Source organism: Rattus norvegicus, chromosome 9 (assembly GCF_036323735.1).
Source record: "Rattus norvegicus strain BN/NHsdMcwi chromosome 9, GRCr8, whole genome shotgun sequence".
NCBI lineage: Eukaryota > Metazoa > Chordata > Mammalia > Rodentia > Muridae > Rattus > Rattus norvegicus.
Window position 1 is genome coordinate 8,720,211 of NC_086027.1, and position 15,368 is coordinate 8,735,578.

A 15,368-nucleotide genomic window follows, 5' to 3' on the forward strand; every position below is an offset into this window, starting at 1 on the left:
ATATCCACTAATCATTGAATACTTGTCATGCATGTTATTTTGTGAATGGGTGACCTCACTCAGGATGATATTTTCTAGTTCCATCCATTTGCCTGCAAATTTCATAAAGTCATTTTTTTTCTTTTTTCTCCATCTTTATTAACTTGGGTATTTCTTATTTACATTTCAAAACAATTGAAATGTAAGTATTAAGTCATTGTTTTTAGTATCTGAGTAGTATTCTATTGTATAAATGTACCACATTTTCTGTAACCACTCATCTGTTGAGGGACATCTGGGTTGTTTCCAGCTTCTGGCTATTATAAAAAGGTTGATATGAATATAGCATAGAGCATGTTTTCTTTTTAGAAGTTGGAACATCTTTTGGGTACATGCCCAGAAGTGGTATACCTGAGTTCTCAGGAATATTATGTCTGAATTTCTGAAGACTCGCTAGACTGATTTCCAGCTTGCAATAACACCAGCAATGAAGGAGTGTTCTTCTTTCTCCACATTCTTGCCAGTGTCTTCTCTCACCTGGGTTTTTGATCTTAGTCATCCTGACTGATGTAAGGTGGAATCTCAGGGTCATTCTGATTTGTATTTCTCGGATGACTAAGGATGTTGAACATTTCTTTGGGTGCTTCTCTACCATTTGATAATCCTCAATTAATAATTCTTTGTTTAGCTTTGTATATGTATGATTTTAGAATAGTTTTAGTTGGTTCTCTGGAGTCTACCCTCTTTTCTTCCTTCTTCCTTCCTTCCTTTCTTCCTTCCTTCCTTCCTTCCTTTCTTTCTTTCTTTCTTTCTCCCTTTCTTTCTTCTTTTGCTTAGTGAATCATTTAACTTTCTTTACTCATTATTTCACTCAGAAAGATAATCCAAATGCAAACACTTATATTGCCCAACATAACTAAGTACAAATGAAGTCAATGGTGTATACCATTAGCATGCTCCGGTCTATGTCAGTAAAACAAGCCCTCTTCTCCCCAGCCCTGACCCTTAGCAAACAGACAAATAATTGTGCACTGTGTGATGATACATTTAGTTGAGAACTGTGGTTCATATAGTTGGCTGCCACAGATATTGCACTCCAAACCTGCACTCAGCCCTGGCACACAAAGTCAGTCAGCAGTGGTAGCTCTTTCTGTGAGCCATGGTCCTTCCATAAGACCATGTAAATACTGTGGTTAGGCATGCTGGTGGCAAAGAATAAGCCTGTGTTATGGTGCCTATCCAGTCCATTCAGCCAGAATTTTTTGCTTACCAGGAAGCTGGAGCCTCTCTTTGATTTCATGTACTCTGGCAAAGGCCAGAGCCTTATTAGGCTCTATATCCTCAAGTCCATGATCTTATAAGTAGTGGTTGTCTAACATCAGAGCCGACATATCCAAAGCCAGGCAGGGCCAAGTTTGCTACTTTCGGTGTCTTCATGACCCTGAGAATATCATAACTGGCAAAGTCCCACTGGCACAGACCCAGGGCTGAACTACAAACAATGTATTTTCCATCAAAATAAAGTATTGACTGCAGGCAGATACTTCTATCCTCAGAGACAGACAGTGTCTTTAAGGACTTACAGTTGATTTCTCTCCCAACTGCCCAAATCTTTGTCTCATATTTGTCTGCACTTAAGAGGATGTAGTCTTCAAGACTGTGCAAGAGAGACTTGTCTTTGCACTTCTGCAAAGCCACCTTGGTGACCCATTCAGTTTGCTCAGTGAGTGTGTTTAGGCATGACCCAGCTGGATAGTTTTAGCTCCTTTGTCAAAGATCAAGTGACCATAGATGTATGGATCAATTTCTGGGTCTTCAATTCTATTCCATTGATTTACCTGACTATCTCTGTACCAATACCATGGAGTTTTATTATGATTGCTCTGTAATACAGCTTGAGATCAGTAATGGTGGTTCCCCCAAAAGTTCTTTTATTGTTCAGAATCGTTTCCACTACCTTGTTTTTTGTTTTCCACTTGTTCGTTTGTTTGTTTGCTTTTCCAAATAATTTTGCAAATTGCTCATTCTAATTCAATGAAGAATTGAGTTAGAATTTTGATGGTATTGCATTGAATCTGTAGATTGAATTCTGCCAGATGGCCATTTTTACTATATTAATCCTGCCAATCCATGAGTGTGGGAGTTCTTTCCTTCTCCCAAGTTCTTCTTTGATATCTTTCTTCAGATACTTGAAGTTCTTGTCATACAAATCTTTCACTTGCTTGGTTAGGCTCATACAATGGTACTGTGTATTGTTTGTGATGATTGTAAAGGGCATTGTTTCCCTAATTTCTTTCTCACTCTGTTTACCCTTTCCGTTGAGGAAGGTCACTGATTTGTTGGGGTTAATTTTATATCCAGCCACATTAGTGAAGCTGTTTGTCAGCTGTAGGAGTTCTCTGGTAGAATTTTTGGGGTCAGTTAAGAATGCTATCAGATCATCTGCAAGGAGTGATATTTTGACTTCTTCCTTTCCAATTTGTACTCAATGACCACTTTTTGTTGGGTAATTGTTCGGGCTAGGATTTCAAGTATTATATTGTATAGGTAGGGAGAGAGTGAACAGCATTGTCCAGTCTCTGATTTTAGTGAGATTGATTCAAGTTTCTTTCCATTTAGTTTGAAGTTGGCTACTTATTTGCTATATATTGCTTTTAATAAGTTTAGGCATAGGCCTTGAGTTCCTGATCTTCCTCAGACTTTTAACTTGAAGGGTTGTTAAATTTTGTCAAATGCTTTCTTGGCATCTAATGAGATGGTCATGTTTTTTTTTTTGCCTTGAATTTGTTTATATTGTGAATTATGTTGATGGATTTCAGTATACTGAATCATCCCTGAACCCCTGGGATGAAGCCTACTTGACCATGGTGAATGATTCTTTAAATGTGTTCTTGGATTCAGTTTGTGCGAATTTTATTGAATATTTTTGCATTGACATTCATAAGAGAAATTTTTCTGAGGTTCACTTTCTTTGTAGGGTCTTAATGTGTTTTAAGTATGAGCATTATTTGTGGCTTCAAAGAACGATTTGGGTAGTGTTCCTTCTGTTTCCATTTTGTGGAATAATTCATTTTCTCTTTTTTTTATTGGATTTTTTATTTATATTTCAAATGTTATTCCTTTCCCAGTTTCCTGGCAATGAGCCCCTCATCCCATCCCCTTCACCTTCTTCTATGAGGGTGTTCCCCTTCCTCAATCACTTCCCCTTTCCCAAACCCTCCTGATATTCCCCTGCATTGAGGAGTCCAGCCTTGGCATCACCTAGTGCTTCTCCTGCCTTTGGTTCTCCACAAAGCTATTCTCTGTTACATATGCATCTGGAGCCATGGGTCTGTCCATGTGTAGCCTTTGGGTAGTGGTTTAGTCTCTGAGATCTCTGGTTGTCAGGGGCAGAAAATACCAAACATAGAAACATCAAAGCAACCATCAAAAATAATGTAAAATTAAAAGAACTCCTAACCCAAAATATCCTGGAAATCCAGGACACAATGAGAAGAGCAACCTAAGGATACTGAGTATCGAAGAGAGTGAAGACTCCCAACTTAAAGGGCCAGTAATCATCTTCAACAAAATTATAGAAGAAATCTTCCATAACCTGAAGAAAGAGATGCCCATGAATATACAAGTAGCCTATAGAACTACAAATAGATTGGACAAGAAAAGAAATTCCTCCCGTCACATAAGAGTCAAAACACCAAGTGTACAGAGCAAAAAAAAAAAAAAAGAATATTAAAAACAGTAAGAGAAAAAGGTCAAGTAACATGCAAAGGCAGACTTATAAGAAATACACCAGACTTCTCACCAGAGACTATGAAAGACAGAAGATCCTGGGCAGATGTCATACAGACCTTGAGAGATCACAAATGCCAGCACAGGGTAGTATATCCAGCAAAACTCTCAATTAACATAGATGGAGAAAGAGAGCTATTCCATGACAAAACCAAATTTTCACAATATCTTTCTGTAAATCCAGTCCTAAAAAGGATAATAGAAGGAAAACTCCAACATAAGGAGGGAAACTACACTCTACAAAAGGGAAGAAAGAATCTCCTTGCAAAGAAACCAAAACAAGAGAGACACACAAACATAATTCCACCTCTTACAACAAAAATAACAGGAAACAACTATCATTATTCCTTAATATTTCTTAACATCAATGTACTCAGTTCCCCAATAAGAAGATATAGACTAACAGACTGGATACATATAGAAGACCCAGCATTTTGTGACCCAGTGTCTTTGTCACTTTGTGTTTCCTTCATGCATCAAAATGCTAGGTGTTGTTCACATATCCATTCTATGTCTTTTTATTGGGGAACTGAGTTCATTGATATCAAGAGACATTAAGGAATATTGATTATGATTATTGTTTCCTGGATTTGTTGTTATTGTTGTTGTTGTTGTGGTTGTGGTTGTGGTTGTTGTTAGAGGTGGAATTATGTGTGTGTGTGACTATCTTCTTTCGGGTTTGTTGCAAGAAGATCACTTTCTTGCTTTTTCTAGGGTGTAGCTTCCCTCCTTGTGTTGGAGTTTTTCATCTATTATCCACTGTAGGGCTGGATTTGTGCAAAGATATTGTATAAACTTGGTTTTGTCATGAAATTTATAGATTTCTTCATTTATAGTAATTGAGAGTTTTGATGAATATAGTAGCCTGGGCTGGCATTTGTGTTCTCTTAGGGTATGTATAGCATGTATCCAGGATCTTCTAGCATTCACAGTTTCTCTTGAGAATTCTGGTATAATTCTTATAGGTCTGTCTTTATGTTACTTGACCTTTTCCCCTTACTTCTTTTAACATTCTTTCTTTGTTTTGTGTATTTGGTGTTTGACTATTTATGTGTCAAGAGGATTTTATTTTCTGATCTAATCTGTTTAGAATTCTGTAGGCTTCTTTTATGTTCATGGTCAACACTTTCTTTAGGTTAAGGAAATATTCTTCTATAATTTTATTGAAGAGTTTTTGACCCTTTAAGTTGGTAATCTTCACTCTCTTCTATACCTATTATCCTTAGGTTTGATCTTCTCATTCTGTCCTGGATTTCCTGGATGATTTGGGTTTGGAGGTTTAATATTATGCATTTTTCACTGTTGTGTCAATGTTTTCTATGAAATCTTCTTCATCTGAAATTCTCTCTTCTATCTCTTGGGTTCTGTTAATATTGCTTGCATCTATCCCTCCTAATCTCTTTCCTAGGTTTTCTATGCCCAGGGTTTTCTTTCTTTGTGATTTCTTTATTGTTTCTATTTCCATCTTTAGATGCTGGATGGTTTTGTTCAATTCCTCCAACTGCTTTGTTGTAATTTCCTGTAATTCCTTAAGAAAAATGTGTTTCCTCTTTATGGGCTTCTACTTGTTTGCCTTTGCTTATGCTTGAGCTTTTTCAGGTCTGTGAATGCTGTCATAACTACCAGAAATTTTTCCTACTATGTCCAGTTCGCACATTTCCTTGATTATCCACCACCTCTGCCTTTTGCAATTTTTTCTTATCCATACTGTGGTTCATTTTTAAAGTGAAGTGTGATATGACCTGTGCACATAAACCTATTACCTAATAGCTCAGCCCAGAAAAAAAAGTATAAAATATAAAAGCTAGTGTACAGTATGATAAAAAGTGTTGACATTGAAAGTCTGAAATGTTGGTCTCATCTTCATCAAGTCAGGTGACTCAACACTCTCCAAGGTTTTGAGCTACCTTCCTGCAGGTCGTTTAATGCAATTCTAGTTTCCATCTTCTCTGAGATGCCTTTCATGCTCAAGAGGGTATTAGAAAGGCAACTTTATAAGTCATGTCTCCTCTTGCAAATAACTTCTCACCCATATTCCTGTAAATAATTTAAATGAAACTTGTTGGGTCATCTAGATGAATTTTGGAAGAATCCATACTTAGGTTTGTCTTCATTTACCTGTTTATTATCAATATTCATTCCCTCTCCCTCCCAGAAATAGTGTTACAGAACACTACTTTTTAAGTCTTTTACAATGTTTATGATTCATGATGGTCATTTTTTTTTTTTTGCTTGACTCCTGTCCTAACAGGGTACTACTGCTAAGAAATCTTGGTTTTTAGTAATATTGAATATCAGGAACCCAAATGCTACTCAATATTAATCAGTTAACAATTGGAATTGCTCTATAATAGATTGAGGAAATGCTTCTGAATATTTACTTTTAAAAGCACACTACTCGCCTTCCTCTATACAAAAGAGAAACAAGCCGAGAAAGAAATTAGGGAAACGACACCCTTCATAATAGACCAAAATAATATAAAGTACCTCGGTGTGACTTTAACCAAGCAAGTAAAAGATCTGTACAATAAGAACTTCAAGACACTGAGGAAAGAAATTGAAGAAGACCTCAGAAGATGGAAAGATCTCCCATGCTCATGGATTGGCAGGATTAATATAGTAAAAATGGCCATTTTACCAAAAGCAATCTACAGATTCAATGCAATCCCCATCAAAATACCAATCCAATTCTTCAAAGAGTTAGAGAGAACAATTTGCAAATTCATCTGGAATAACAAAAAACCCAGGATAGCTAAAACTATCCTCAACAATAAAAGGACTTCAGGGGGAATCACTATCCCTGAACTCAAGCAGAATTACAGAGCAATAGTGATAAAAACTGCATGGTATTGGTACAGAGACAGACAGATAGACCAATGGAATAGAATTGAAGACCCAGAAATGAACCCACACACCTATGGTCACTTGATTTTTGACAAAGGAGTCAAAACCATCCAATGGAAAAAAGATAGCATTTTCAGCAAATGGTGCTGGTTCAACTGGAGGTCAACATGTAGAAGAATGCAGATCGATCCATGCTTATCACCCTGTACAAAGCTTAAGTCCAAGTGGATCAAGGACCTCCACATCAAACCAGACACTCTCAAACTAATAGAAGAAAAACTAGGAAAGCATCTGGAACACATGGGCACTGGAAAAAAATTCCTGAACAAAACACCAATGGCTTAGGCTCTAAGATCAAGAATCGACAAATGGGATCTCATAAAACTGCAAAGCTTCTGTAAGGCAAAGGACACTGTGGTTAGGACAAAACGGCAACCAACAGATTGGGAAAAGATCTTTACCAATCCTACAACAGATAGAGGCCTTATATCCAAAATATACAAAGAACTCAAGAAGTTAGACCGCAGGGAAACAAATAACCCTATTAAAAAATGGGGTTCAGAGCTAAACAAAGAATTCACAGCTGAGGAATGACGAATGGCTGAGAAACACCTAAAGAAATGTTCAACATCTTTAGTCATAAGGGAAATGCAAATCAAAACAACCCTGAGATTTCACCTCACACCAGTGAGAATGGCTAAGATCAAAAACTCAGGTGACAGCAGATGCTGGCGAGGATGTGGAGAAAGAGGAACACTCCTCCATTGTTGGTGGGATTGCAGACTGGTAAAACCATTCTGGAAATCAGTCTGGAGGTTCCTCAGAAAATTGGACATTGAACTGCCTGAGGATCCAGCTATACCTCTCTTGGGCATATACCCAAAAGATGCCTCAACATATAAAAGAGACACGTGCTCCACTATGTTCATCGCAGCCTTATTTATAATAGCCAGAAAATGGAAAGAACCCAGATGCCCTTCAACAGAGGAATGGATGCAGAAAATGTGGTATATCTACACAATGGAATATTACTCAGCTATCAAAAACAACGAGTTTATGAAATTCGTAGGCAAATGGTTGGAACTGGAAAATATCATCCTGAGTGAGCTAACCCAATCACAGAAAGACATACATGGTATGCACTCATTGATAAGTGGCTATTAGCCCAAATGCTTGAATTACCCTAGATCCCTAGAACAAAGGAAACTCAAGACGGATGATCAAAATGTGAATGCTTCACTCCTTCTTTAAATGAGGAAAAAGAATACCCTTGGCAGGGAAGGGAGATGCAAAGATTAAAACAGAGACTGAAGGAACACCCATTCAGAGCCTGCCCCACATGTGGCCCATACATATACAGCCACCCAATTAGACAAGATGGATGAAGCAAAGAAGTGCAGACCGACAGGAGCCGGATGTAGATCGCTCCTGAGAGACACAGCCAGAATACAGCAAATACAGAGGCGAATGCCAGCAGCAAACCACTGAACTGAGAATAGGTCCCCCGTTGAAGGAATCAGAGAAAGAACTGGAAGAGCTTGAAGGGGCTCGAGACCCCAAAAGTACAACAATGTCAAGCAACCAGAGTTTCCAGGGACTAATCCACTACCTAAAGACTATACATGGACCTACCCTGGACTCTGACCCCATAGGTAGCAATGAATATCCTAGTAAGAGCACCAGTGGAAGGGGAAGCCCTGGGTCCTGCTAAGACTGAACCCCCAGTGAACTAGACTATGGGGGGAGGGCGTCAATGGGGGGAGGGTTGGGCGGGGAACACCCATAAGGAAGGGGAGGGGGGAGGGGGTTGTTTGCCCGGAAACCGGGAATGGGAATAACACTTGAAATGTATATAAGAAATACTCAAGTTAATAAAAAAAATTTAAAAAAAAGCAAAAAAAAAATAAATATATTTAAATATAAAAAAAATTATTTTCTCAACCATCGTAAATATTGTAAACTGGAGTCGCCTATATACTGCATTATATATCAAAGACTTCCTATATTTTTCTTTTATCTTGTAGGCTTGAGAGTTTTCCAAATATGAATTTGGGAGAAAAACTGAAATATTATAATTAATAATGTACGCAATGAAACAGGTAGCTGTTACAAAATTTTTCAATTTTTTTTCTATAAGAACTAATGGTAGACCTTTGCAACAGATAAGAGTGATATCTCTGGATTGGAGTGATGACCCAGCATTTAAATGTACTTCGTGCTCCTGCAGACACATAAGTACATATCACCAATATGGTTGCTTGCAACACTCTATAACTCTTGATTCATCAGCATCTATCATCTTCTTCTGATTTCCATGGTCATCAGGATCCTACACAGTGTACGTACATGCATGTAAGAAAAACTTTCATACACATAAAATAAACAAAATAAATCTTTTTGAAACAGTTTAATTTTACAAATGATATTTCTACATGTTAAGTGAAAAGAATGGCATATATATATATATATATATATATATATATATATATATATATATATATGAATTATTAACTGCTTCACTTAAAAAGGCAGTCCCCTTTTCCCTCCCTCTTTTCTCTCACTCCCAAGTCCCTCCCTAACTCTACTTCCTATGATTATTTTGTTCCCCCTTCTAAGTAGGACTGAAGCATTCACACTTTTGTCTTCTTTCATCTTGTTTCATATGATCTGTGAACTGTATCATGGGTATTCTGCTCTTTTTGCCTAATATCCACTAATCATTGAATACTTGTCATGCATGTTATTTTGTGAATGGGTGACCTCACTCAGGATGATATTTTCTAGTTCCATCCATTTGCCTGCAAATTTCATAAAGTCATTTTTTTTCTTTTTTCTCCATCTTTATTAACTTGGGTATTTCTTATTTACATTTCAAAACAATTGAAATGTAAGTATTAAGTCATTGTTTTTAGTATCTGAGTAGTATTCTATTGTATAAATGTACCACATTTTCTGTAACCACTCATCTGTTGAGGGACATCTGGGTTGTTTCCAGCTTCTGGCTATTATAAAAAGGTTGATATGAATATAGCATAGAGCATGTTTTCTTTTTAGAAGTTGGAACATCTTTTGGGTACATGCCCAGAAGTGGTATACCTGAGTTCTCAGGAATATTATGTCTGAATTTCTGAAGACTCGCTAGACTGATTTCCAGCTTGCAATAACACCAGCAATGAAGGAGTGTTCTTCTTTCTCCACATTCTTGCCAGTGTCTTCTCTCACCTGGGTTTTTGATCTTAGTCATCCTGACTGATGTAAGGTGGAATCTCAGGGTCATTCTGATTTGTATTTCTCGGATGACTAAGGATGTTGAACATTTCTTTGGGTGCTTCTCTACCATTTGATAATCCTCAATTAATAATTCTTTGTTTAGCTTTGTATATGTATGATTTTAGAATAGTTTTAGTTGGTTCTCTGGAGTCTACCCTCTTTTCTTCCTTCTTCCTTCCTTCCTTTCTTCCTTCCTTCCTTCCTTCCTTTCTTTCTTTCTTTCTCCCTTTCTTTCTTCTTTTGCTTAGTGAATCATTTAACTTTCTTTACTCATTATTTCACTCAGAAAGATAATCCAAATGCAAACACTTATATTGCCCAACATAACTAAGTACAAATGAAGTCAATGGTGTATACCATTAGCATGCTCCGGTCTATGTCAGTAAAACAAGCCCTCTTCTCCCCAGCCCTGACCCTTAGCAAACAGACAAATAATTGTGCACTGTGTGATGATACATTTAGTTGAGAACTGTGGTTCATATAGTTGGCTGCCACAGATATTGCACTCCAAACCTGCACTCAGCCCTGGCACACAAAGTCAGTCAGCAGTGGTAGCTCTTTCTGTGAGCCATGGTCCTTCCATAAGACCATGTAAATACTGTGGTTAGGCATGCTGGTGGCAAAGAATAAGCCTGTGTTATGGTGCCTATCCAGTCCATTCAGCCAGAATTTTTTGCTTACCAGGAAGCTGGAGCCTCTCTTTGATTTCATGTACTCTGGCAAAGGCCAGAGCCTTATTAGGCTCTATATCCTCAAGTCCATGATCTTATAAGTAGTGGTTGTCTAACATCAGAGCCGACATATCCAAAGCCAGGCAGGGCCAAGTTTGCTACTTTCGGTGTCTTCATGACCCTGAGAATATCATAACTGGCAAAGTCCCACTGGCACAGACCCAGGGCTGAACTACAAACAATGTATTTTCCATCAAAATAAAGTATTGACTGCAGGCAGATACTTCTATCCTCAGAGACAGACAGTGTCTTTAAGGACTTACAGTTGATTTCTCTCCCAACTGCCCAAATCTTTGTCTCATATTTGTCTGCACTTAAGAGGATGTAGTCTTCAAGACTGTGCAAGAGAGACTTGTCTTTGCACTTCTGCAAAGCCACCTTGGTGACCCATTCAGTTTGCTCAGTGAGTGTGTTTAGGCATGACCCAGCTGGATAGTTTTAGCTCCTTTGTCAAAGATCAAGTGACCATAGATGTATGGATCAATTTCTGGGTCTTCAATTCTATTCCATTGATTTACCTGACTATCTCTGTACCAATACCATGGAGTTTTATTATGATTGCTCTGTAATACAGCTTGAGATCAGTAATGGTGGTTCCCCCAAAAGTTCTTTTATTGTTCAGAATCGTTTCCACTACCTTGTTTTTTGTTTTCCACTTGTTCGTTTGTTTGTTTGCTTTTCCAAATAATTTTGCAAATTGCTCATTCTAATTCAATGAAGAATTGAGTTAGAATTTTGATGGTATTGCATTGAATCTGTAGATTGAATTCTGCCAGATGGCCATTTTTACTATATTAATCCTGCCAATCCATGAGTGTGGGAGTTCTTTCCTTCTCCCAAGTTCTTCTTTGATATCTTTCTTCAGATACTTGAAGTTCTTGTCATACAAATCTTTCACTTGCTTGGTTAGGCTCATACAATGGTACTGTGTATTGTTTGTGATGATTGTAAAGGGCATTGTTTCCCTAATTTCTTTCTCACTCTGTTTACCCTTTCCGTTGAGGAAGGTCACTGATTTGTTGGGGTTAATTTTATATCCAGCCACATTAGTGAAGCTGTTTGTCAGCTGTAGGAGTTCTCTGGTAGAATTTTTGGGGTCAGTTAAGAATGCTATCAGATCATCTGCAAGGAGTGATATTTTGACTTCTTCCTTTCCAATTTGTACTCAATGACCACTTTTTGTTGGGTAATTGTTCGGGCTAGGATTTCAAGTATTATATTGTATAGGTAGGGAGAGAGTGAACAGCATTGTCCAGTCTCTGATTTTAGTGAGATTGATTCAAGTTTCTTTCCATTTAGTTTGAAGTTGGCTACTTATTTGCTATATATTGCTTTTAATAAGTTTAGGCATAGGCCTTGAGTTCCTGATCTTCCTCAGACTTTTAACTTGAAGGGTTGTTAAATTTTGTCAAATGCTTTCTTGGCATCTAATGAGATGGTCATGTTTTTTTTTTTGCCTTGAATTTGTTTATATTGTGAATTATGTTGATGGATTTCAGTATACTGAATCATCCCTGAACCCCTGGGATGAAGCCTACTTGACCATGGTGAATGATTCTTTAAATGTGTTCTTGGATTCAGTTTGTGCGAATTTTATTGAATATTTTTGCATTGACATTCATAAGAGAAATTTTTCTGAGGTTCACTTTCTTTGTAGGGTCTTAATGTGTTTTAAGTATGAGCATTATTTGTGGCTTCAAAGAACGATTTGGGTAGTGTTCCTTCTGTTTCCATTTTGTGGAATAATTCATTTTCTCTTTTTTTTATTGGATTTTTTATTTATATTTCAAATGTTATTCCTTTCCCAGTTTCCTGGCAATGAGCCCCTCATCCCATCCCCTTCACCTTCTTCTATGAGGGTGTTCCCCTTCCTCAATCACTTCCCCTTTCCCAAACCCTCCTGATATTCCCCTGCATTGAGGAGTCCAGCCTTGGCATCACCTAGTGCTTCTCCTGCCTTTGGTTCTCCACAAAGCTATTCTCTGTTACATATGCATCTGGAGCCATGGGTCTGTCCATGTGTAGCCTTTGGGTAGTGGTTTAGTCTCTGAGATCTCTGGTTGTCAGGGGCAGAAAATACCAAACATAGAAACATCAAAGCAACCATCAAAAATAATGTAAAATTAAAAGAACTCCTAACCCAAAATATCCTGGAAATCCAGGACACAATGAGAAGAGCAACCTAAGGATACTGAGTATCGAAGAGAGTGAAGACTCCCAACTTAAAGGGCCAGTAATCATCTTCAACAAAATTATAGAAGAAATCTTCCATAACCTGAAGAAAGAGATGCCCATGAATATACAAGTAGCCTATAGAACTACAAATAGATTGGACAAGAAAAGAAATTCCTCCCGTCACATAAGAGTCAAAACACCAAGTGTACAGAGCAAAAAAAAAAAAAAAAAAGAATATTAAAAACAGTAAGAGAAAAAGGTCAAGTAACATGCAAAGGCAGACTTATAAGAAATACACCAGACTTCTCACCAGAGACTATGAAAGACAGAAGATCCTGGGCAGATGTCATACAGACCTTGAGAGATCACAAATGCCAGCACAGGGTAGTATATCCAGCAAAACTCTCAATTAACATAGATGGAGAAAGAGAGCTATTCCATGACAAAACCAAATTTTCACAATATCTTTCTGTAAATCCAGTCCTAAAAAGGATAATAGAAGGAAAACTCCAACATAAGGAGGGAAACTACACTCTACAAAAGGGAAGAAAGAATCTCCTTGCAAAGAAACCAAAACAAGAGAGACACACAAACATAATTCCACCTCTTACAACAAAAATAACAGGAAACAACTATCATTATTCCTTAATATTTCTTAACATCAATGTACTCAGTTCCCCAATAAGAAGATATAGACTAACAGACTGGATACATATAGAAGACCCAGCATTTTGTGACCCAGTGTCTTTGTCACTTTGTGTTTCCTTCATGCATCAAAATGCTAGGTGTTGTTCACATATCCATTCTATGTCTTTTTATTGGGGAACTGAGTTCATTGATATCAAGAGACATTAAGGAATATTGATTATGATTATTGTTTCCTGGATTTGTTGTTATTGTTGTTGTTGTTGTGGTTGTGGTTGTGGTTGTTGTTAGAGGTGGAATTATGTGTGTGTGTGACTATCTTCTTTCGGGTTTGTTGCAAGAAGATCACTTTCTTGCTTTTTCTAGGGTGTAGCTTCCCTCCTTGTGTTGGAGTTTTTCATCTATTATCCACTGTAGGGCTGGATTTGTGCAAAGATATTGTATAAACTTGGTTTTGTCATGAAATTTATAGATTTCTTCATTTATAGTAATTGAGAGTTTTGATGAATATAGTAGCCTGGGCTGGCATTTGTGTTCTCTTAGGGTATGTATAGCATGTATCCAGGATCTTCTAGCATTCACAGTTTCTCTTGAGAATTCTGGTATAATTCTTATAGGTCTGTCTTTATGTTACTTGACCTTTTCCCCTTACTTCTTTTAACATTCTTTCTTTGTTTTGTGTATTTGGTGTTTGACTATTTATGTGTCAAGAGGATTTTATTTTCTGATCTAATCTGTTTAGAATTCTGTAGGCTTCTTTTATGTTCATGGTCAACACTTTCTTTAGGTTAAGGAAATATTCTTCTATAATTTTATTGAAGAGTTTTTGACCCTTTAAGTTGGTAATCTTCACTCTCTTCTATACCTATTATCCTTAGGTTTGATCTTCTCATTCTGTCCTGGATTTCCTGGATGATTTGGGTTTGGAGGTTTAATATTATGCATTTTTCACTGTTGTGTCAATGTTTTCTATGAAATCTTCTTCATCTGAAATTCTCTCTTCTATCTCTTGGGTTCTGTTAATATTGCTTGCATCTATCCCTCCTAATCTCTTTCCTAGGTTTTCTATGCCCAGGGTTTTCTTTCTTTGTGATTTCTTTATTGTTTCTATTTCCATCTTTAGATGCTGGATGGTTTTGTTCAATTCCTCCAACTGCTTTGTTGTAATTTCCTGTAATTCCTTAAGAAAAATGTGTTTCCTCTTTATGGGCTTCTACTTGTTTGCCTTTGCTTATGCTTGAGCTTTTTCAGGTCTGTGAATGCTGTCATAACTACCAGAAATTTTTCCTACTATGTCCAGTTCGCACATTTCCTTGATTATCCACCACCTCTGCCTTTTGCAATTTTTTCTTATCCATACTGTGGTTCATTTTTAAAGTGAAGTGTGATATGACCTGTGCACATAAACCTATTACCTAATAGCTCAGCCCAGAAAAAAAAGTATAAAATATAAAAGCTAGTGTACAGTATGATAAAAAGTGTTGACATTGAAAGTCTGAAATGTTGGTCTCATCTTCATCAAGTCAGGTGACTCAACACTCTCCAAGGTTTTGAGCTACCTTCCTGCAGGTCGTTTAATGCAATTCTAGTTTCCATCTTCTCTGAGATGCCTTTCATGCTCAAGAGGGTATTAGAAAGGCAACTTTATAAGTCATGTCTCCTCTTGCAAATAACTTCTCACCCATATTCCTGTAAATAATTTAAATGAAACTTGTTGGGTCATCTAGATGAATTTTGGAAGAATCCATACTTAGGTTTGTCTTCATTTACCTGTTTATTATCAATATTCATTCCCTCTCCCTCCCAGAAATAGTGTTACAGAACACTACTTTTTAAGTCTTTTACAATGTTTATGATTCATGATGGTCATTTTTTTTTTTTTGCTTGACTCCTGTCCTAACAGGGTACTACTGCTAAGAAATCTTGGTTTTTAGT

The 15,368-nt window shown here is 37.2% G+C and overlaps 2 pseudogenes; both read right to left on the bottom strand.

Moving 5' to 3' along the window:
- Window positions 1-1,087: 1,087 nt before the first annotated feature.
- Fbxw2-ps4 (F-box and WD repeat domain containing 2, pseudogene 4) lies at window positions 1,088-5,733 on the bottom strand (annotated as a pseudogene).
- Window positions 5,734-10,401: 4,668 nt separating this feature from the next.
- Window positions 10,402-15,050, bottom strand: Fbxw2-ps3 (F-box and WD repeat domain containing 2, pseudogene 3; annotated as a pseudogene).
- Between the last annotated feature and the right edge of the window lie 318 nt (window positions 15,051-15,368).